The sequence below is a fragment of the Haliotis rubra genome, unplaced genomic scaffold (assembly GCF_003918875.1).
Source record: "Haliotis rubra isolate DU_JTF1 unplaced genomic scaffold, ASM391887v1 Scf30, whole genome shotgun sequence".
In the NCBI taxonomy this organism is placed as follows: Eukaryota; Metazoa; Mollusca; class Gastropoda; order Lepetellida; family Haliotidae; genus Haliotis; species Haliotis rubra.
The window spans coordinates 2,454,555-2,477,805 of record NW_025766969.1 but is presented as its reverse complement, the minus strand read 5'-3'; the positions used below and the strand labels follow the sequence as shown (position 1 = coordinate 2,477,805).

At 39.7% G+C, this 23,251-nt stretch overlaps 1 protein-coding gene across 13 annotated transcripts in view; it reads right to left on the bottom strand.

Moving 5' to 3' along the window:
* The window catches only part of LOC124282593 (potassium voltage-gated channel protein Shaw-like), a 133,763-nt gene extending 110,844 nt beyond the window's left edge, over positions 1-22,919 (bottom strand). For 4 of the 13 annotated variants that reach the window (XM_046718607.1, XM_046718606.1, XM_046718608.1 and 1 more), the window contains exon 1: positions 22,552-22,916. The gene's annotated coding sequence lies outside the window, so the exon portion shown is untranslated. Of the gene's footprint in view, positions 1-21,504; positions 21,774-22,551 lie in introns of those variants that run through there. The other 9 variants (XM_046718611.1, XM_046718613.1, XM_046718612.1 and 6 more) reach the window with 4 other exon arrangements.
* Between the last annotated feature and the right edge of the window lie 332 nt (positions 22,920-23,251).

The window sequence follows — 23,251 nt, the reverse complement described above, 5'->3', positions numbered from 1 at the left end:
TACTGAGTTGTGACCTGGCCTCGTTCTGACTTGGCCGGCAATGAGTTCATGTACGATACGGTGAGTAGGACGCTCTATATGCAATAATGATAACGGGTTCAATTCTATAGGGAATTTTATCATGTTTTACCACATCAATACAACATATATGACACACCAATTGCAAAATTGGGTAGTATTGTACCAAACGATTTTAAATCTGAAATATATATATAAAAGAATTCTATAATTAAAAGGAATAATTCAGCATGAATGTAGAGTAACGTAAAGACAACATAATCTTCAATAACATATGCTGCTGTACATCTACATTTACTGCATGTGTCTAATTACCGTTATTAAAATCAGTACTTTGATTGTTAATTTTAAAGTGGCACTAAAAAAGGTTGGGCTTATATTTACTCCAGATCGAAATATATGTGATACACAAGCAGCAAATTATCAATCATCGTTGCAAAGGGCGTTTCAATGATCATTGATTACTGAGATAAAAGCATGGAATAAGAAGCAATATCAATACTAGAATACGTTAGTATTTTTTTGTGCTTAATATTCTTTCCATCCTTCAAGCTTACAATTCTTATAGGAACAGACACGTGTAAGAAGGCCAGCGGGGAGACAGAGTTCAGCGTGCTGGCCGTCTTAATGATTTTCAATACAGAATAAGATCAATAATCTCTTCTCCCTGCTCCTCAATTAGAGGCTCCCAAGGGAGTTCACGACTCCATAGCCTCGTTATCCGCTACCCAGACAATATTGTGTGACATCACTAGACTCACCGCCAGAGGGCAGTGCTACCTGTGACGTCATCACTAACTATGTTCTCCGCCGCTGAACTCGCGGCCATCGTAGATGGTTTCGTGTTGAATAAATCTCCATAACCAAGGAGAAGAATGGCCGAAAAGTATAGCATACGTTCTTTATATATTCCTTGAACAGACAAGGGAAGGTTTACTCGATAATAATTAGTTTCCTGGCACTGACCCTTCCCTCGAGTTTACTGTGGAAAGATTATGACAGAGGAAAATAGAATTGTTTGCATGGCCATAATGATCCACGAGATGTAACAGTAATGATGTTACTGTAAGACCACAATTTGATAACAGAGGACGGGAGATGATGCAATATCCGGCTGCTTTGAAGTCTTAATGAAGGATGTATGACTGGGACCCAGTCTACAGACACCATTACCATCGCAATGAATGGTTGCGCTGAGCTGTAAAGGAACCAGATTACTGTATGTTTGCGATCAAGACTATTACATACTGGACGTGTGTTTGTATACATTACGCTTATTGGCAATGTAAATATGTTACTGTTTCCAAAAGCTATGCCTAAACTGGTTACGGCTGTGTCTTTCACCATGCGCAAATCTTCAGTTTTCTGATTACATAATGTATCCAATCAGTGTAGTCTAAGTCATCTGAGGCGAGATTTTCTTGGATATTATTGGAATGGGTTACAGCGACATCTATATATGCAGAGACAATTGGATTATTGTGTTACAGTCCATAATTACAATACATGTGGCCTGTGGGTGTAAAAGCTGGGGTGCGGTGAAGCCCATTTTCTCTCTCCTGCCGTGATATTATATTGCTGGGATACTGCTAAAAGCGGCGTAAAACCATACTCACACAAACTGAACGGTAGAACATTATTCTGTAGCAGAGGATTTAAGCAGTTATTTTATAGCAGAAATGGCGCTACCTCATATAAATGTCTTTTAGTTTTTAGGATCGTACGGTACAAATGGCTGGCCCGGCGAACACATACAAACACAATTTCTTGGTTTTAATCGTGGCACAAACGATTTGGCTAAGCTGCAAAAGTATAACTATTTAGACAGACGGTGGAGATAGAGGTGAGTATCATCCTCACAGTAGGTCAAACATCGTGGTTGATAACATGTTTATACCCTACCTTTGTTATTGCACTGGCGTCAGTTAAATGACCCTAATTTGCATCATTTTAAAGCATTAGCCGACTTCGTTATAATGACTTCACGCCATTTCTCGCAGTTGACTCAGGGCCAATATTTCACTGGCCATTCTGAATTTGCGTTTTAAACAAGCCACACTTAAGGTCATTATACAAAACTAGAGACAATTTATACACCCACCATTATACGGTTTAAGTCATAGAAATCACTCGAATCTGTTGACTCCGAAAGTAGAATAGGGCTCATTGAATCTAATTCGAGTGATTTCTCTATTTCTCCATGAGTTATCTAGAACGTGTTTGTTGTATTGGCCTAACACACAATATTTTTCGAAGATATAATGAGGAAAGAAAATACAGTAACTTTGTGCCAAAGAATTACGATTCACCATGGCTCATTTCTGTTGCCAGACTAACATGTTATAGCATAATACCTAAAAGACAGCAGGGAGTCTTTTTACTTTTTGGCGCTCAGATGGGTGGCGTTGGACTGGGATAACAGCAACTGTAATATACCTGAAGGATAGTCAGGGTGGTTCTGATATCTCACCACTTAAAGCTACCGAGTATTACACGCCATCTGCAACGCTACCTAGCAACCCAATCTTCAGCGCGCGATGGTTTGGTTCTGTGTGTTGCAGGTTTTCACAAAGGGAGATTACAAAATCCGCTCCTGGTGAGGCCTCTTCTTTGTTTTAGATTCGATGTTAAGGATATCTGCTTGTTTGACGTAAACACGATATATTTTACAGGTTATGTGATAAAGGTGTCAGTTCGAGGTTAAAATGGCATCAGGAAACTGTGGAGAGAAGGTTTGTAGGTTGTTTAATAGGTTTACCCCAAAAAGCATCCACTAGATTTCCGGGTAGAGGGAAGAAGTTGATGGGATGGGGATGTTGAAACGAACACTTGAAATATGCCCAAAATACAATGGGGTGTTTGTTTGCGGTGGTAAAGAAAATGAATGGTTTGTTTAGTGGAAAAGCATTTGAATTGTATTACAATACATGTAAATGGTTATGGGATTCTATGATCAACCAAGTCTATTGAGTTTTAGCAATGTTCCAGCTATACCTCGTCTGAAATCAGCTCAACACAACCTACCAATCGAGGAAATTGAACCGGGTCTTCATCGCCATGAGCGTACACACTAACCACGCTACCCCTTTCGGCCAACTGAAGTAAGCGTATGTACTGCTATGTGAACACGTAGGGACTTTCAAAGAAGAACAAGAGCAGAACATGTTTCAAAGTCACATTGTGTTGATAAACCTGTTTTCAGAGCAAATTGGGTCGTAAAAAACCATGAATTATTTGTCATCTTCATCATCACCTCACGATGATAACGTGGGGTTATATATCTTCGTGACTATTAATATCCGGCAATTGTTATGGCACGTGTGCAGCAAAAATAACCTTCTCATGATAAAATGATTTCTAAGATGGCGACAGGTTATCGTCTGCTGTGGCACAGGAGCCAACTGGTTTTACAGTCGGGGTAACAGTTATATTTATAGATTACAAACACAGTAATTGTGTTTAACAAGCGCGCCATCTGCCGCCAATCACTACAATTACAAAAGCCCTATTCTCTCAACACTAAATCCATTTATTGCTAACGTTATATATTGACAAGCACTTTGCGGGGGGCAAGATGGCGGCGTTATCTGTGTCACAACCTATTAACTAGAAAAAGTGGCAAAGAAATGGTGATCAGGCATATTGAGTATGAAACTGGGCTCCTGCTGTGCCCTGACAAAGTGAATAAATATAACTCACTGACTTCAAGCATCGTCTACTTTGCTTTAGGATAGCTTCCAGCTTCGGATGTTTCGAAATCTTGAGTAGCAATAACGCACCAGTAACGAAACATTTTTTGAAAGAAGAGAGCTTTCATGGAAAGTAAATTTAAGTATCTGATGTGGGTGGGATTATATCGTTGTCGTAGCAAGTTTTGGAACATTGAACTCCCCAAATAACGATTAAATTAACTGATCTGGGCAAAGAGGGAATAAAATTCGGTTGAGTCGAGTGCTCGAAATTCAGTGTGGTCAAGATCATACGTAACGCCGATGCTAGAGAACAAGCTTGTCTTTATCATCTGACGAAACAGATTACACTGGGCGCAGCAGACAAAACAGGGGAAATCAACATTACAGAAATAGCATCTCCTTTAGTTTACGAGCCACAGAATCATTTATGTCGGTCTTTAAATGTGGATGTATATTTTCTAAGTTTACTGGGGTTTTTGGTTGCATTTCCATCATATTATGCTTGTTAAATAGATTTCTCCGATATCTTACTGCAGCTGAGTGGAAGGAGACAATATTCCCGTTAACGTGGTTCTGCAGCATGAATATAACTATGATAAAATCAGTTACATTGCTATGACATTCATAGCGGCGGGATTTTGTCCCTGGTTGACCCAAACCGAAAATATGTATGTGCTACCATAAACACACAACCCACAGAGATTAAATTTCCATCTGTTTTTGAACGTAAGTTGTTTTATTTTTTTGTGGTTTTTATTTTAGCCTCATAAAACTTTATAAAAAGTATCCCCGTACGATGATGAATTTATTGCAAACTAAACTGCACACAAATAGACTATATGATGTTGTCACAATTAATTACATAATTCAAGTTTATACCATCGCAAGTAAATATTTTATGACACCTGTGTACGCCACCTGTAACAGCCTCTTGGCGTCCACTCTAGTGTCGTTTTCCATTCCACAGCGACACTTTCGGCAACGACGTTCCATAATGTTCAGGAAAGTGTTTGTAATAAGACGGGGATCGTCTCAAAATAGTTTTCCCGTTATCATTGTATTCATCCACTTTTATGCAAATCATTTGAATCACTACTGTTTACTTTTCAAAGTTCATTAAAATTTCAATTCTAAATTGTAAAAACATCTTGAAATATTATATCTGATGAATATGGACAAACGCGGTTAAGCTTTTGAGACGATACCTCATTCCCTTGTTCTTATCTCTGTGCAAATAGTTCCGGGGACCAGAGAGAATGTGTGCTCTGAACTAAATGCAAATAACCACAATGTATTTATAAACAATTATTACTAACCTCATGTTATCGCCAAACACTTGTCGTTAGTGGCCAACAGAAGTAAACCACTTTTTCCTAATAAACGCTCGTTACTGATAACAGGCTTGACTTTGGCTACTGAAGTGCTTTGTGCTCAGCAGTTAAACGTGATTTTATTTCTAATTTCAGGAAAGCATTAATTTAAGTCCAACATAAAGGACAATCTGGTGTGGGCGACACTAGAGTGTCTGTTAAAATGACCGTTTTCAGGTAAACACAAAGCTTGATACTAAAACGAAATCCCTGTGAACAGTAAAGAAATGAGCATGTCTCGAGTGGTGGAATAGTAGCTATTTGATGAGCAGTTTGGCGTGGTGCATTAACGCTACAATAGGTGGTGGTGTTGCTATATCACGGCAGTCTGTCTATAAACGAGTCTCCACCGGACAAGCCAGGTGTCGGGATGTGAAGGACACAATCAGTATTAACTTTGTTAGTAAAGTACAGATTCTAGTACTTTTGGTTGGCATCGTGTAATCACCATCAACATTGTCTCAAAATGCAACCACCTCATCTTCCTTTAATTCAGCAGCCTTAGTTATTGTGGTAGTAGCTCTAGTAGTAGTAGAAGAGGTAAGTAGCTGTGGCAGTCCTGGTAGTAGTATGTAGCAGCTGTAGACGTTATTGCAGCCCTAGTAGTAGTAGTAGTCGTAGTGGTAGTAGTAGTAGTGGTAGTAGTAGGAGTAGTAGAAGTAGTTGTTGTTGTGTTGTTGTCAGTAGCAGTGGTAGTAGCTCTTGTAATAGCAGTACCAGTATTGGAAGAGTTGTAGCAGTTGGTAGCAGCTGTAGCAGCTCTAGTAGCAGTAGTTGTTGTTGTTGTTGTAGCAGTAGTAATGAGAGTAGATATCAGTGCTGGGGTGGGTGAGTATGGTGGGGGACACCAGACGTGTAATACCAGTGGTAGTAGCTTTAGTAGTAGTAGTAGTAGTAGTAGTAGTAGTAGTAGTAGTAGTAGTAGTGGTGGTGGTGGTGGTGGTGGTGGTAGTAGTAGGAGGAGGAGGCGGAGGAGGAGTAGAAGTAGATGTAGTTGCATCAGTTGTAGTAACTCTTGAAATAGTAGTAGCAGCAGTAGTTCCTGTAGTACTAGTCAGTAGTAGAAAGGCAACATACTGAGAATTGCATATGATACAATACATAAAGCAAGAACTAATCGATGACAGGCAAGAACTAATCGTAATGTCAGACCCAGTTGCGATGATGACAGTTAGCACGAGGGAGTAGTCCAGAGACTATCCACAAAGCGTCCGCAGTATTACGCCATTCGTAAGTCCATGGTAAAGTACAGTGTTACGATAGGTCGTAGCCCTACGAACGCTTCGTGGATCGGGACCACGGACGTGAGAACGATCCAACAACTGTTACTACACATGTATCTCAGCATCAGTTCAATTGTATAGTCCGATAGCATATCTACCTGTCACACCTGGTATAAAGTAGCTATGGAATATCAGTCGAATTTATTAGGGCTGTTTCAAGCATGCATTTCTGCATCCAAAGTGCCGAGGCTGTTTCCTGTGGAATATCACTGCATCGGAGCCTAGAATAGTATCTCAGTTTGTTGCTGAATGAATCAAGTTTCACTCAGCAATATTACACATTGTTGGTAACTGCATTATAAAGGATTGAGTGAATCAAAATGAATCAAGTTGACACTGGTAACTGCATTATGAAGTGAATTGAGGAAACTGATTGTTGCTGAGTGAATCTAGTCTGACACTGGAAACTGCAATATTAAAGATTGTTGCTGAGTGAATCTAGTCTGACACTGGAAACTGCAATATTAAAGATTGTTGCTGAGTGAATCTAGTCTGACACTGGAAACTGCAAGTATCTAGTCTGACACTGGAAACTGCAATATTAAAGATTGTTGCTGAGTGAATCTAGTCTGACACTGGAAACTGCAATATTAAAGATTGTTGCTGAGTGAATCTAGTCTGACACTGGAAACTGCAATATTAAAGATTGTTGCTGAGTGAATCTAGTCTGACACTGGAAACTGCAATATTAAAGATTGTTGCTGAGTGAATCTAGTCTGACACTGGAAACAGCATTATAAAGTATTGGTGCTGAGTGAATCTAGATTGACGCTGGAAACAGCAATATTATAGACTGTGGCTGAGTAAATTATGTTTGACGCACAGGGTCACCGATATCACAGTTTGTTGCAGAGTGAATGAATTTTACACTCCGTCAGCAATACTACAGTTTGTTGTTAAGCGACTAGAGCCAGGAGTGAATATTGGTAACAACAACTAAAATAACACCTGGCGACATCATTGATTTTTAGTGTTCCATTCATATACTTTACACAGCTAGTTGTCATTTACACCAGATGGAATCTGTTTCTCGGAATAGACAAGACTGGGAATTCTTTTGCACATACGTTCTATCTACCCTGTGGTAGGTTAAAGAATTTCGAGGCCAGTGACCAGATTATAAAGCATATAGTCATGTATATCACATCTTACATGTGAACGTACTTGGTCTGAACCAAGCTAAGGCAACACCACACAGTATCACAAAAAAAACGAAAGACAGAAACGCGCAACTTGTGCGTGACAAGAGAACGCAGCCTGAACTGGGCCACCCGGAACATCTGAAGATAACAAATGCACAATGTGGACCATACACGGGCATGGCATTTCTCCCTCTTATGACCACCCGCCTCTCGTCTTCAACTAAACCATCTGAAAGAAGGATGTACTTAACAGAATTAAACCGTAGAGATAAATCGATTCGAAAAAATGTCAACTTTAAACCACTATGTCCAGAATAATAAGCTTGCTCCTTCAACACTTATCTGCACGGACGTCATCAAGGACAAGCATTAAATCAAACTGCTTTCATAGGTCCGCTAGGAGCCGATGTTGACTTTGTATAAACCCTGCAATAAAAGCCACATATTCAGGCTTCTTCCAATCCGCTTGTGGCTCCAGGTTCTAACTATTGCTGGTTCGATCGATTTCGGCGAGCTGTAGCCGCAGTGCTGCGGGTCGAGTTGAGCACTTTAATGCGTCGTTTTTTATTTCAGGATCAATCAACCCGCCCAAAATGTCACCCTCTCCCGCTCAATATGTGAAAAATACCCAATAATCTGTTAGAAGGAGGTGGTGTGGTCTTTCGCAATTAAAATAGACCACCAACAAAACTATTTTGTTTTCTTTGAAAGCTTTCTTCGTTTCGTTATTTATTTATGAGGTTGGAGTCTTCCCTCCAGCTATGTTCGTATGTAAGACGATACCTCGGATGTTCTTGCAATGTTATCTGAATTTGCAATTAAATTACAACCCAAAACATACCACTATAAAAATACCACTATAAAAACTTGTACTGCAATCTGGTTTGAAAGTCGAAAGAATCTGGTTTTGAGACCAGATTTTGAGACTAGTATTCTCATCATTTCTTCTTTAAACCTAAACCAACCAAAAAAAAAGATCGAAGACTGAAAACTGTTTCTATCCATCGCCCCGATATACATTCTAGGTGGGTATGACGCACAGAGTCTCGTTTTGACTCATCTTCGATTATTCAGGGAATAATACGCCGGATAATCGAGGGTGAGTCAAAAGTAGACAATAAACTGATCAAATGGAATAAATACACTGGATTCACTCGCCAACATAGCTTCGTTTCGGGAGTGACGTCAGCATCCATCTCTAACATGGCATATATTTTCTTTCGCTCAAAGCTGTTGTTTGATTGGACGTCTATATTTAGCGCCATCTTGACTTACAAGACTCTAAACGATAATGTGGCAGCAAATGGGTGCAAGGTATTTACCAGAAAGAATTTGAGTTCAAACTGATTTTTTGGCGAGATCTGCTAAGTGTACACAAGTCACTCATCTGTTATTCCGGACAAATGATTTCGGCTAAAGACAAGGGACGATGCATTCTTTGATTCCAAAAACAAACCCCCACATCCATAGAATGTTTCCGAAAGAACAACACACATATCATTGTTCAAATGTTATTGAAAATATGTAAATACAGAAAAAAAACCAGGAGGCAGATTTCATTGACAAAAAGGGGCAAAATAGTGGTGAATCACTGAAAAGTACATCGAAAGTTGTGAAGCAACACCAAGACGCCACTCATGCAGGTTTTTTAACTAAAAGATTGTTTTTCGGGTGCATCTCATTTTACCGTTTATTCCTTTTCCACTTAAGCTGTTTCTTATTCTCCTGAAGGTGATTTTTCCGGATGGAAATATTGCTTATCTGTTAAACACCCAACCCTCAAACTATAATTATCGAATTCGTAATTTTGTCTAAAATCCAACTTGGTAGATCGTCCCCTGAGATTGGTTCCTCTGTACCGGAAGGTAGCCTGTTTAAAGCTCCTTTGCGCAGTATTTAAGTCATATCATGGCGTGTCACCTGATGCGAAGGAGATCCCAAAGTGGCCTAGGACGTTTACCACTCAAGTGAAACCTACAGGAATGAGTATAGTTGATGTACCTCGATATACCATAGTCAGTGAGAATCTGGGATTCGAAACAGAGGCACATGCTCCTGACGCACTAAGAGCGGCAACTCTTCACATCGAATTGCGGCGTCTTAAACAATTGGAAATTCTTAGAATGCCACTGTGTGATGTTGCTGTTGCTGTAGCTGTAGCTACAAGATGTCAACTATATTTGGATATTTATAACATTTCATTTACATGGCGCTCACCTCTTCGCCAACACCTGTTATCATGATTTGCCAAATTATGATTCATAAACACATGCTCATGATCTGCTCGGAATCATACAATCGACAACGCTTTTGGCAGACATTTCTTATGAATATGGAAAGGTTTTGTTGCTGGTGAAACGGATACGAGTTATTAGCTCTGAACCTTAAACGCCCGGATTTGAATTCATCTATGGAGAACAGAACCGAACACTGCTTGACGCAACACCTGCGGAGCTACTACTGTGCCCATTCAGTAAATATACATAATCATATCGATAAATATATAGCCAAATATAATCGATGCAAAGAATATTCAAAATTCGCAATATATGACAGCACAACAAAGGTAATTAGTGAAGAAAATCTGGAATGGCAAACTGATGTTGACCTATTTCAGGGAAATCGGGAATATCGATCATGTGGAATGTACATACAGGCCTTAATGAGTGAAATATCACGTCGGTGCAACAACGTTACATCGGGTGTCGTCAAATTCAATATATCACATGAAGGATAATTTGAAGAACGCTGTCCCAATCATGGCCCTGCTAGCCGTAACACCAGACCTCATCGAGCATATTTACTTCGGATTGTACTGCTGTAGGCTTTGATTTTAACAATGGCTGTCATTGTAGGGTGGATTCTAATCAAATCCTGACCCCAAAGCCCACTAATATATCTACAATACGCAGTGTTTGGTTCAGAATAAACCTTATAACACATCTGCACTGATTGTGTGGCGTCAAGCTGCGGGCTTAAAGTGATGAGGCTCAATGAAATAACCATCCGCCTCAGGGGATATAGTTCCAGTTCGTCCGAGGAGCGTTCGACATCTCTCTTCCTGTTCTCTGGTTTGTAGCTCATCCATCAGCTTGCTCTTCAGCGTCAGGTGAAACTGCTTGTCAGATAGGCACGACCACCTCGCCATGACAACATAGGAACTATTTTGTGTGGATTTCCATACTCTTGGACAATACGAGCACAAAATGAATATGCTTCATGAAATACATATTCTGCTGCCAGTTGAGATTGTAAGAGTAACAACTGATTGATGAGATATAAAACACCTAAGACATATTACATTCCAATTTCATTTCAATATTTTTTGGTTTCGAATTTGTATCTTAACTAGACGAATCCATGAATATGATCAGAGCATTAGAAAAATATCTGATAAAAGTGTGTAAAATTATTCATGGATTCCATTTTGATACTCTTGTAAGTATCTTGAATATATTAGTTAAACGATTACACATGTTTCTTAACTCGATCGTTTAAATTATACAAGTAATGGTTGTGAATAGAATATAAACAAAATGAATGTATATGCATCACGAATTTGACCTCAAGGAGAAAATAAATACATTGCTGTCTGTCACTAAACATTCGTACCCTGACCTCATTTCAAATAAAATAGCCACACTGATCTGTACAAATCCCAATTTTGCCTATGGAAATATACATCTTTTCCTTGCCATGAAATGAGACGGCAGTGTGTATTTATACAGACGAAAACGATAGATTTTAAATATTTAATGCTAAACAATTGGCTGTTTCGTGAAGCCTGCTACCACAGAAGACGAAGTATGAACTAATCCCCAATTCCAATAATGGATCCAGCGTGTTGACTGAAGGATAGTCGTAGAAGAGTAGCACTTACGCGACTTGTAACATGCGTGTGGGGAATAGCTTCTGGTTTCAGCCGAGTGGGCGGAGAGAAGTTCTAATGAAATCCGAGGTATTATTTTATTATATGAAAACAATACGTCCGCTTAGCACAATGCCATTAACCATTAGATGTGTCTGGGTGTCGACAACCGAGGCATAAGCCCTGTTGTAGCATTAATATCTAAAGCGTTTATTATGGAAAAACAGATGATTAAATGTTAATTGGCGAACATAGTCTGGTTTATAATACCCCATCAGGGCGCTGACCCCTGAAAACCAGTCAGTAGGTTAATGCCAACCTGGAATTTAAACACATGTATTGTTAAAGGGTATATTCTATATTTGCTAATGGATATATCGGTACTATCTTTCTATAGATAGACCGAATCGTTTAGAAACTAATCAAAGAAGCCTGGAACTGCATGGAATAGTCGACTGAGTACTTTTGGTTACTCTATAAGTATCTAAAACAGACTGATGAAGTTGATGTTTTGTGTTACACTATACCTATCTAAAACAGACGTTATTAAATGTTAAGTGAACACATGTAGCAAAACAACTATTCACTGACACTGATACCCCACGGTAGAATTTCCATTCGTCGAAGTATTGATAAAGGATACTGACTGACTGACTGACTGACTGAGTGTTAGACCGCTTTTAGCAATATTCCAGCAATATCACGGCGGAGGACACCAGAAAATGGGCTTCACACATTGTAGCCATGTAAGGAATCGAACCCGGGTCTTCGGCGTGACGAGCGAACGCTTTAACCACTAGGCCACCCTACTGCCCCTGATAAAGTATATACTGTGTATTTGTTTAAGAATCTTTGTAATTGATCAACAGAAGAATTGCAACAATCAGTTGGTAAATGTTAATTACAGCCAGGATTTAATGGACGCTACATTTGACGCATCAAACTGAGAATGAGCGCACACAGTTTTTAGAGTTGGGGAGGATAAAAACTGGTTTGAGTAAATTAGTGAAATGTTTCTTTTTTTATTCTGGTAAGTAATATACTTGAAATTTGAGTCTGAATGGCTGATGGTCAACATTAAAACCATTTAAATGCCAGCAATTATTCTGTGAATAATGGGATCATCCTATGCTTTCATATTATTATAGTTACTTGAGAGAGAGGAGAGAGAGAGAAGAGAGAGAGAGAGAGAGAGAGAGAGAGAGGAGAGAGAGGGAGAGAGGGAGAGAGAGAGAGAGAAGAGAGAGAGGGGAGTGTTATGCTTAAACTACAATCACTATAAGCTATGGAACTATAAAACCCAGCTTAAATCTACATATTCATCTGTATTAACCTAAACTTACAAGACCTAATATTACAAGTAATATTTCTAACAGCAAAATCCCCTACCATCAACCCCTGTATGATAAGACACATGCGAGATGTAGTGCTGCCTTCATGGTAATTCGAATATGTCATAAAACCTCACCGAACGTCAAGCTAAATATATCGTAAAACGCAATAAAGGATGTGAAACAAATATGTAAGACTTGTGATGTTTTACAACGGGACCAGACCCAGGCAGCGGAGGACAATTCTGACATTGTTCTGGCCTAGCCCAGCATCCATGCCATTGAGAGTAGAGTCATTGTTGTCCGTCATCACCTTCCCACAGATCCTGAATAATGTAGCACACCGTACAACTATACAAGCCAGAGTAGCGGAATCGATCCGTTAAACAAATTGAAAATAGCACATAGATTCAGCAGTGACGGACTGAACCGGTAGACGTGAGAACAATCACTCAATACGCTATCACAATTGGAATATTACCAATAATATTTATGAGGGCATGTCTAAACATTGATCCATTATGAAACTGATTTTATTCTTAGTTTCGGGGCAAATGTTCATTCTCATGTTAAACTCTTCCAACAACTCGATATGGTTGTACTGGTTGGAAGAAGTCATATTCTTATCGTTACAACGAACGCTCCATCTGTGCTAAAGAAGTAGGCATCACATTTTTCACCCAAAACAACCAGAACGCAGCCCGATGTCACAAGCTCCTTCTATTTACTTCATTTACCCAATCATTGTTTAGGCATTACACAATTAACTAGTGATGATGTAACCATAGATGTATACATAATGTGAACTGTAAATAATGAAAGCAGTGCGGCCACAACTATGTTATAATACCACAGGCAATTAGACCAGGATCACGACCCTTTGTCAAACACGTTGTTGCCGCATGAATGTAAAGTAGTTATCATAATACCGTAGCATGAGTAATATAAGCAGTTAACATAATACAGTAGCATGAGTAATATAAGCAGTTATCATAATACCGTAGCATGAGTAATATAAGCAGTGATCATAATACCGTAGCATAAGTGATATAAGCAGTTATCATAATACCGTAGCATGAGTAATATAAGCAGTGATCATAATACCGTAGCATGAGTAATATAAGCAGTGAACATAATACAGTAGCATGAGTAATATAAGCAGTTATCATAATACCATAGCATGAGTAATATAAGCAGTGATCATTATACCGTAGCATGAGTAATATAAGCAGTGATCATAATACCGTAGCATGAGTACAGCTTGTTCAGCTTGACCTGATCAAGTGAATACTAATGAATTGTGTGACCGTGTCACAACTGGTTGGGTCTATTATTGTGAAGGGGTGCACCTATGTCAGATGATTGGTGTAAACGAGTGGGCTGATTGTTGTGCCCATGTTGAAAATTTGAAAAGCGACTACTGGGACAGAAATATTGCAGTTGAACATGAAATAGAAAAAGTGATAATTGAACTGGGTGTACAGAGTGAAAGCGAGAGTGAATCGGATTGTGAAAGTAACTGACGTCTGTAAGCTGTAAAGTTAGCAAACCAAACTAGATAGCATATGACTGTATAAACAATTCAATTAAAACATGACATGATTGGGGTTTTTTCAGAAGTGTTGTTTTCGGGGACAAATTCTGTAACGAATCTATGTATGCATGTTCGCACGAGGCAACATTAATAACATCCTCTGCACCCCTATTTAATAAAGATCACCCGATCTGCCGCTTGTGCTATTTGACCTCCCGGGTCATGCATATGTAGAGTAGCTCAGGTCAAGCTGAACAAGCTGTAGTATAAACAGTTATCATATTACCAGAGCATGAGTGGTATAAACAGTTATCATCATACCATAGCATGAGTAATATAAGCAGTTATCATAATACCGTAGCATGAGTAATATAAGCAGTTATCATAATACCGTAGCATGAGTAATATAAGCAGTTATCATAATACCGTAGCATGAGTAATATAAGCAGTTATCATAATACCGTAGCATGAGTAATATATACAGTTATCATATCCCGTAGCATGAGTAATATAAGCAGTTATCATAATACAGTAGCATGAGTAATATAAGCAGTTATCATAATGCCGTAACATGAGTTATATGAGCAGTTATCATAATACCATAGCATGAGTAATATAAACCGTTATCATAATACCGTAGCATGAGTAATATAAGCAGTTATCATAATACCGTAGCATCAGTAAAATAAGCAGTTATCATTATACCGTAGCATGAGTGATATAAACAGTTATCATTATACCGTAGCATGAGTAATATAAACAGTTATCATTATACCGTAGCATGAGTAATATAAACAGTTAACATAATACAGTAGCATGAGTAATATAAACAGTTATCATAATACCGTAGCATGAGTGGTATAAACAATCATCATAATACCGTAGCATGAGTAATATAAGCAGTTATCATAATACCGTAGCATGAGTAATATATACAGTTATCATATCCTGTAGAATGAGTAATATAAGCAGTTATCATATCCCGTAGCATGAGTAATATAAGCAGTTATCATAATACCGTAGCATGAGTAATATAAGCAGTTATCATAATGCCGTAACATGAGTTATATGAGCAGTTATCATAATACCATAGCATGAGTAATATAAACCGTTATCATAATACCGTAGCATGAGTAATATAAGCTGTTATCATAATACCGTAGCATGAGTAATATAAGCTGTTATCATAACACCGGAGCATGAGTGGTATAAACAGTTATTATAATACCGTAGCATGAGTGATATCAGCAGTTATCATAACACCGTAGCTGGAGTAATATGAGCAGTTATCATAATACCGTAGCATGAGTAATATAAGAAGTTATCATAATAACGTAGCGTGAGTGGCATAAACAGTTATCATAATACCGTAGCATGAGTGGTATCAACAGTTATCATACTACAGTTAAGGTAGCATGAGTGGTATAAACAGTTATCATAAAACCGTAGCATCAGTGGTATAAAGAGTTTTCATAATACAGTAGCGTGAGTAATATGAGCAGTTATAATACCATAGCATGAGTAATATAAGCAGTTATCATAATACCGTAGCATGAGTAATATGAGCAGTTATCACAATACCGTAGCATGAGTAATATAAACAGTTATCATAATAACGTAGCATGAGTGGTATCAACAGTTATCATCATACAGTTAATGTAGCATGAGTGGAATAAAAGTTATCATAATACCGTAGCATTAGTGATATAATCAGTTATCATAATACCGTAAATTGAGTGGTATAAGCAGTTATCATAATACCTTAGCATGAGTGGTATAAACAATTATCATAATACCGTAGCATGAGTAGTATATACAGTTATCATAATACCGTTGCATGAGTGGTATAAACAGTTATCTTAATACCGTAGCGTGAGTAATACCATCAGTTATCATAATACCGTAGGAAGAGTAGTATATGCAGTTGTAATAATAGAGAAGCAGTACTGAATGTAGTTATCATAATATAGTTATTAACATGAGTATTAAAGGACACAGGTATCAGTGCATCATGTTCCATTACCATTGTTGTTGCCTTAATGTGGAAGCAGTTATGATATACAGGGCCGTAAGGGTCGGTGCAACATATTCCAGAAGCATTGTTGTTGCCTTAATGTGGAAGCAGTTATCATACACAGGGCCGTAAGGATCGGTGCAACAAATTCCAGAAGTATTGTTGTTGCCTTAATGTGGAAGCAGTTATCATATACAGGGCCGTAAGGATCGGTGCAACACTTTCCATAACCATTGTTGTTGCCTAAATGTGGAAGCAGTTATCAGATACAGGGCGGCAAGGATCGGTGCAACATATTCCAGAAGCATTGTTGTTGCCTTAATGTGGAAGCAGTTACCATATACAGGGCCGTAAGGGTCGGTGCAACATATTCCAGAAGCATTGTTGTTGCCTTAATGTGGAAGCAGTTATCATACACAGGGCCGTAAGGATCGGTGCAACACGTTCCATAACCATTGTTGTCGCCTTAATGTGGAAGCAGTTATCATATACAGGGCCGTAAGGATCGGTGCAACATATTGCAGAAGCATTGTTGTTGCCTTAATGTGGAAGCAGTTATCATATACAGGGCCGTAAGGATCGGTGCAACATATTGCAGAAGCATTGTTGTTGCCTTAATGTGGAAGCAGTTATCATATACAGGGCCGTAAGGATCGGTGCAACATATTCCAGAAGGATTGTTGTTGCCTTAATGTGGAAGCAGTTATCATATACAGGGCCGTAAGGATCGGTGCAACATATTCCAGAAGGATTGTTGTTGCCTTAATGTGGAAGCAGTTATCATACACAGGGCCGTAAGGATCGGTGCAACATATTCCATAACCATTGTTGTTGCCTTAATGTGGAAGCAGTTATCATACACAGGGCCGTAAGGATCGGTGCAACATATTCCAGAAGCATTGTTGTTGCCTTAATGTGGAAGCAGTTATCATACACAGGGCCGTAAGGGTCGGTGCAACATATTCCAGAAGTATTGTTGTTGCCATAATGTGGAAGCAGTTATCATAAACAGGGCCGTAAGGGTCGGTGCAACATATTCCAGAAGTATTGTTGTTGCCATAATGTGGAAGCAGTTATCATACACAGGGCCGTAAGGGTCGGTGCACCGTAGGGTCAGTGCAACATATTCCAGAAGTATTGTTGTTGCCTTAATGTGGAAGCAGTTATCATACACAGGGCCGTAAGGGTCGGTGCAACATATTCCAGAAGTATTGTTGTTGCCTTAATGTGGAAGCAGTTATCATACACAGGGCCGTAAGGGTCGGTGCAACATATTCCAGAAGTATTGTTGTTGCCTTAATGTGGAAGCAGTTATCATACACAGGGCCGTAAGGGTCGGTGCAACATATTCCAGAAGCATTGTTGTTGCCTTAATGTGGAAGCAGTTATCATATACAGGGCCGTAAGGATCAGTGCAACATATTCCATAAGCATTGTTGTTGCCTTAATGTGGAAGCAGTTATCATATACAGGGTCGTAAGGGTCGGTGCAACACGTTCCATAACCATTGTTGTTGCCTTAATGTGGAAGCAGTTATCATATACAGGGCCGTAAGGATCGGTGCAACATATTGCAGAAGCATTGTTGTTGCCTTAATGTGGAAGCAGTTATCATATACAGGGTCGTAAGGGTCGGTGCAACACGTTCCATAACCATTGTTGTTGCCTTAATGTGGAAGCAGTTATCATATACAGGGCCGTAAGGATCAGTGCAACATATTGCAGAAGCATTGTTGTTGCCTTAATGTGGAAGCAGTTATGATAGACAGGGCCGTAAGGAACGGTGCAACACGTTCTATGAGTTTTGTTGTTGATGTTATAAATCTAACCAGTTATCATATAAACATAAAGTCATAAAAACAATGCAACATTTTTCATATTTGCTATTGTCTGAATAACCATAGTTTCTGTGAGAGAAGGGGTCGTGGGCATTTGAGAAGCATCTTACACTAAGGTCTTGTTGTCATGGGAACGATTACTCACATGCAATACCAATGTAATAACAAACGTGATCTGTGAGTGCACGCATGAGGGATCATCACCAATGGATTAAGAACTGCATGAACCTTTACTGTCAGTAAGGCATGGCATCATAAGCAGTATATAATAAGCAGTATGTTATCACGAGCAATAATGCAGCATGGCAGTTTGTGTCAATATGACATGTTATCATGAGCAATAATGCAGCATGGCAACTGTCATCAATATGACATGTTATCATGAGAAATAATACACCATGGCAGTTTGTGTCAATATGACATGTTATCATGAGCAATAATACACCATGGCAGTTTGTGTCAATATGACATGTTATCATGAGCAATAATGCACCATGGCAGTTTGTGTCAATATGATATGTTATCATGAGCAATAATGCACCATGGCAGTTTGTATGATCAATAATGCACCATGACATGTTGTGTTATGAGCAATAATGCACCATAGCACTTTGTGTCAATATGACATGTTGTGAACAATAATGAGCCATGGAGGTTTGTATCAATATGACATGTTATGAGCACTAATGCACCATGGCACTTTGTGTCAATATGACATGTTATGGGCAATAATGCACCATGGCACTTTGTGTCAATATGACATATATGAACCATGGAAGTTTGCGTCAATATGACATGTTATCATGAGCAATAAGGCATCATGGCAGTTTGCGTTAGTATGACATGTTATCATGAGCAATAAGGCAGCATGGCAACTGGCATCAATATGAAATGCTATCATGAGAAATAATACAACGTGGCAGTTTGCGTCAGTATGGCATGTTATCATGAGCAGTAATGCAGCATGGCAACTGGCATCGATATGACAATAATGAGCAAAAGTTAAACATGGTATTTTGCGCCAGTATGACATGCTATCATGAGCAATAATACAATATGGCAGTTTGCGTCAGTATGACATGTTATCATGAGCAAAAATACAACCTGGTATTTTGTCATCATGGTCTATTTTCATAAGCAGTGATGCAGCATTTCCGTCGGTGTCAGTTTGGCATGTTACCAAAAGCAGTAATGGAGCATGGATGTTTGTGTGGATATGTCATGTTGTCAGAAGCAGTAACGCAATAAGGCAGTTTGTGTCAGTTTGGTGTGTTGTCGCAAGCACTGTGGCAGGGGTGATGTTTTCATAAATAACGTCAAAAAGAAGCAAGACCTTACAAGTTGGAGCTGCACATCAGCATATACATCCCACTATTGTGTTCCTATCCTGATATAGTGTATATTTCATTGCCCTGTGACAAGCATATAGTTTGTGTCTGATCGACACAAAGGTACCCCAATGGAAGATAGCACTGGTAACGATTTCCACACTAACAATCAACATTGTGCCCCACCGCATCTAACCGTCTCGGATCTTCACCAAACATTGTTTCAAGGGGCTATCTTGAATAAATTGATACAGCCTTCAAAACTTATTTTAACCCTCCGTCCGTCCCTTGACCATCCCGAGCCGATGACGTCGATTAAATAAACCTAATGAGAATCGAATGGGTCGTATTTGCTTGGCGTTTGATCTTTCCATATTAAACAATGTAGTATGAATTACTATTTTACTAAAGTTAAAAATATCGAAGTCCGTTCAAATAATTCCGCTTATATAGCCAGGCATGGTGACTCTTCTGGCGGTACATGAAGAATGACAATTCAGAGGTAAAATGCAGTTTGGAAACAATGATCAATGTTTCAATCGATACAGAAGCATTGATCCTCCAACGAATCATAATAACATTATTTGACAAACCAATACTGAGTTCCTCGGCCAATTCAAGCATATAGGTCAGAAAGCTTGACTAAGACTGATGTGTAAATGGGCATCAGATGTCCAATATGGCGGCTCAGTCCTAATGGTTGACCGATGTCCCATGTGCCCAGGCTGTATTTCTTCATAACACATAGTACTATTAAAAGTGGTTTGTCTGTTCCAGGCCCGACCACAACGTGTAGTTCACTGCAATACAGTACTAGCGATACTGTGGCGAAGAGTATGATGAAAGTGCTTGATATGGTAGATATCCTTATGTGTTCATATTATAAGAATTTATAGCCTTAAGCAACCTCATCGAAAAGATTGGTGACATCATAGGCATGTAAATCATGCATTTGCTAGTCTCGCATAAAGTCTGTGTTCCATTCCGAATATCAGAGGCCTATCATGTATGTCGTGGACCATACTCACATACTCATTCAGTGACATCATCATCTCGATAAAGCTATTAATCTACTCGAAGGGAATTCATGACCCTGAATACCAATTATATTCATGCACTCCAAAGACACGATTATCAGAAGTTTGTCGTCCTTAAATCTCCCAACCAACCTATAACAGAAGCTGTACACTGAAACACACAATAATGTGAAGTTTGCCATTAATCATTAACCCTAGGACAACCAACTTGTACTGCGCGACCAGCTCGCACCACATGGAACGGGTCAGTGCTTTGAACAAATTCCACCTGTGTGCACTAGAAGTATATCTTTCTAATCGAAATTGTCCACAAAACGTCACCAAAAGCGCGACCAGCAGAACAGTGTTGAATTACAAATGGCATATAAAATCAATACTTCTATTGCCATTACTAACATATGTGGCGTCTAATATCACAGATGTAACAAGACTTTAAAGCAGTGCCTGACAAAATATTTATGACATCTTTGTAACATGAACGCCCATTTTAGGATACAAAATACTGGTGCATTGTGCCTGATGTCTTCGACACCGAGATCCTTGATGTGGAACCCAAGATCCTCGAATGTTTTCAGAATCCAGAAATCCTGCCAAAACCTGCCTGAACCTTGTCTCTTGGTGTGTACTTTCACATGCATCACACTACCATATGTTATTAATGATGAAGCAACTTAATTAACCATACAAAATATGCTCCATTTGAAAATACCGTACGAATGACGTATGTTTGGCATGTAAGCGCCCAGAGCATCGATGTTGTAACCGGCTTGGTGTTTACAACAAATTGTCGTCTGCTGTAGTCTGCCTCGGGATCAACAACAGATTTTCCACCTACATACATGTCTAACAGAACACGACATGTAGCTGATTTCAGACCAATAATATGGAAGGGAACACCTGCTATCTCGTTTATATCCTTACACATGACATCATCATTTGTGCACTGGGTTTATCGAATCGGAACCAGTAACAGCGGTACACGGAATAATATGGACTCTTTGAAACACCACGTTGTAGACGGAATTATTCAATGAAAAATAATCACATTACCTTGCTGAATATCGTTATCCGGTATATGCGTAACCTGTCGTCTGCATCTATTGCCTCCTGTTTGTGTCGTCTGCCAACATGGAGGCCATGTTTTGACAGCTACTGGGAAAACGAACCTGATCTAAATTCCTTTAGTCCCACATCAGCAGTTGAAATCAATAGAAGGGTCTCGCGTCCTCATACACTGAATCGACTGCTGAAACTGCACAATCGCCATCAATCTGACCCGGCACAGTCACGGAGCGACAGACAGATGGACAAACAAGTTAAGCACATCCATGCTTCGCCATCGACAAGAGAAGATGTCTGTAGCCAAATTGACACAAATTCTGCTTCCATTCCTTCACAAGTTCAAGGATGTTCGGAAGGACCACACGAAAGAGTTTAATTTATGCACCATCTATGGAACATGTTACTACCAATACTGGGATACCTTTGCTTCAGAAGGTCACTCCATACAAGACCAATATTTATGCATCAATAAAAACATTTAGCCCCGATCTGCAACATCCCCTTACTAGAAAAGAAGCAATCTACGTCTGAAATATAAATTTTAATTTATGCACGCATAGAGGGTTTAGACATAGGGAAAGTGTAGAATGGGGTACTGTGGCACTGATGTTTGGAGCGTTGGTGCAGGGTCTGTATGCCCCTAGGTTGTCATTCGGACCCCGGGTAGAGGTAGATGGCTTGGCTAAGATGCGGAATAGCTTATATAAGTCTACTTTGAATGAATATATTATGGTAATGGTAGAAGATGACAGGTGAGGAAGTCGGAGCTGAAGGCTGAAGGGAATCAGCATCACCATATACACTCGCTAATACAATTTTGCCCTAATAAGCCCGTCTTTTAGTCTCTTCTAGGGGATGAGATGACGATCACCTCATAATGAGGAATCAATGCCCTGATCTGACGGCGAATAGCATGGTGTTGGGGGAGGTGAAAGAGGAGGTGGTCGCCAGCTTCAATCCCCGATATGGAGGCAGCAGACGATTTTGGGGAAGATGGCGGAACTCGGAAGACTGAGAGTCAGGAATAAACCTTACCTGTGGGTATAAGAATTGTAAGGGAATCCAGGGTTCCTCCACTCAGGCCTTCTCTCGTCCTCTGGTTCCTTACAACACGGTGTCGCCCGGGCTGGTCACGTGATCAATTATGGCGGTGACGTCGTGCCACTCATTAAGTCGGTATTGTAGTCCAGTAGGGAAGCTTGAGGCGTTCTCTACAGATCCCGGAACCAAACCTGCACCACGGACAGAGATAGACGCCCTGGACTGGAATCAGTCGAGCGGGACGTGTCTCATCGATCGCTTCATAGAGACAGGATGAGGCCAGACTTGTTCAGTGGCCACCATTGGCTAATCTGTCCCCTTGCCTGTTTCGCCATTATACAGTGCTAGGGAAAGGTGCTACTGCGCATGCTGGTGCTATAGGAAGCCATGCAGGCTGTCCATACTTGGGTGTTTGTGCGACACGTTCAGGTGATTAGGAATATCGATTGGTGACAATTCCTCGCACAGAACGTAGTGCTTCGAGGACAGCGCAGAGTCTTACAACCGGAGCTGTGGATCTTCACACTTAAAGTAGGAGTTTGAATCCTATTAGAGAAACGTGTTTTGAAGCTTCTCGTCCCTGCCAATTGCCGAAGTTGCCCAATATGTTTAGACGGGTGTCTGATGAATCCCTTCCAAATGCGAACAAATTGGAATACTGTTTCATCACCAGGTGTAGACGATACCGTTGATG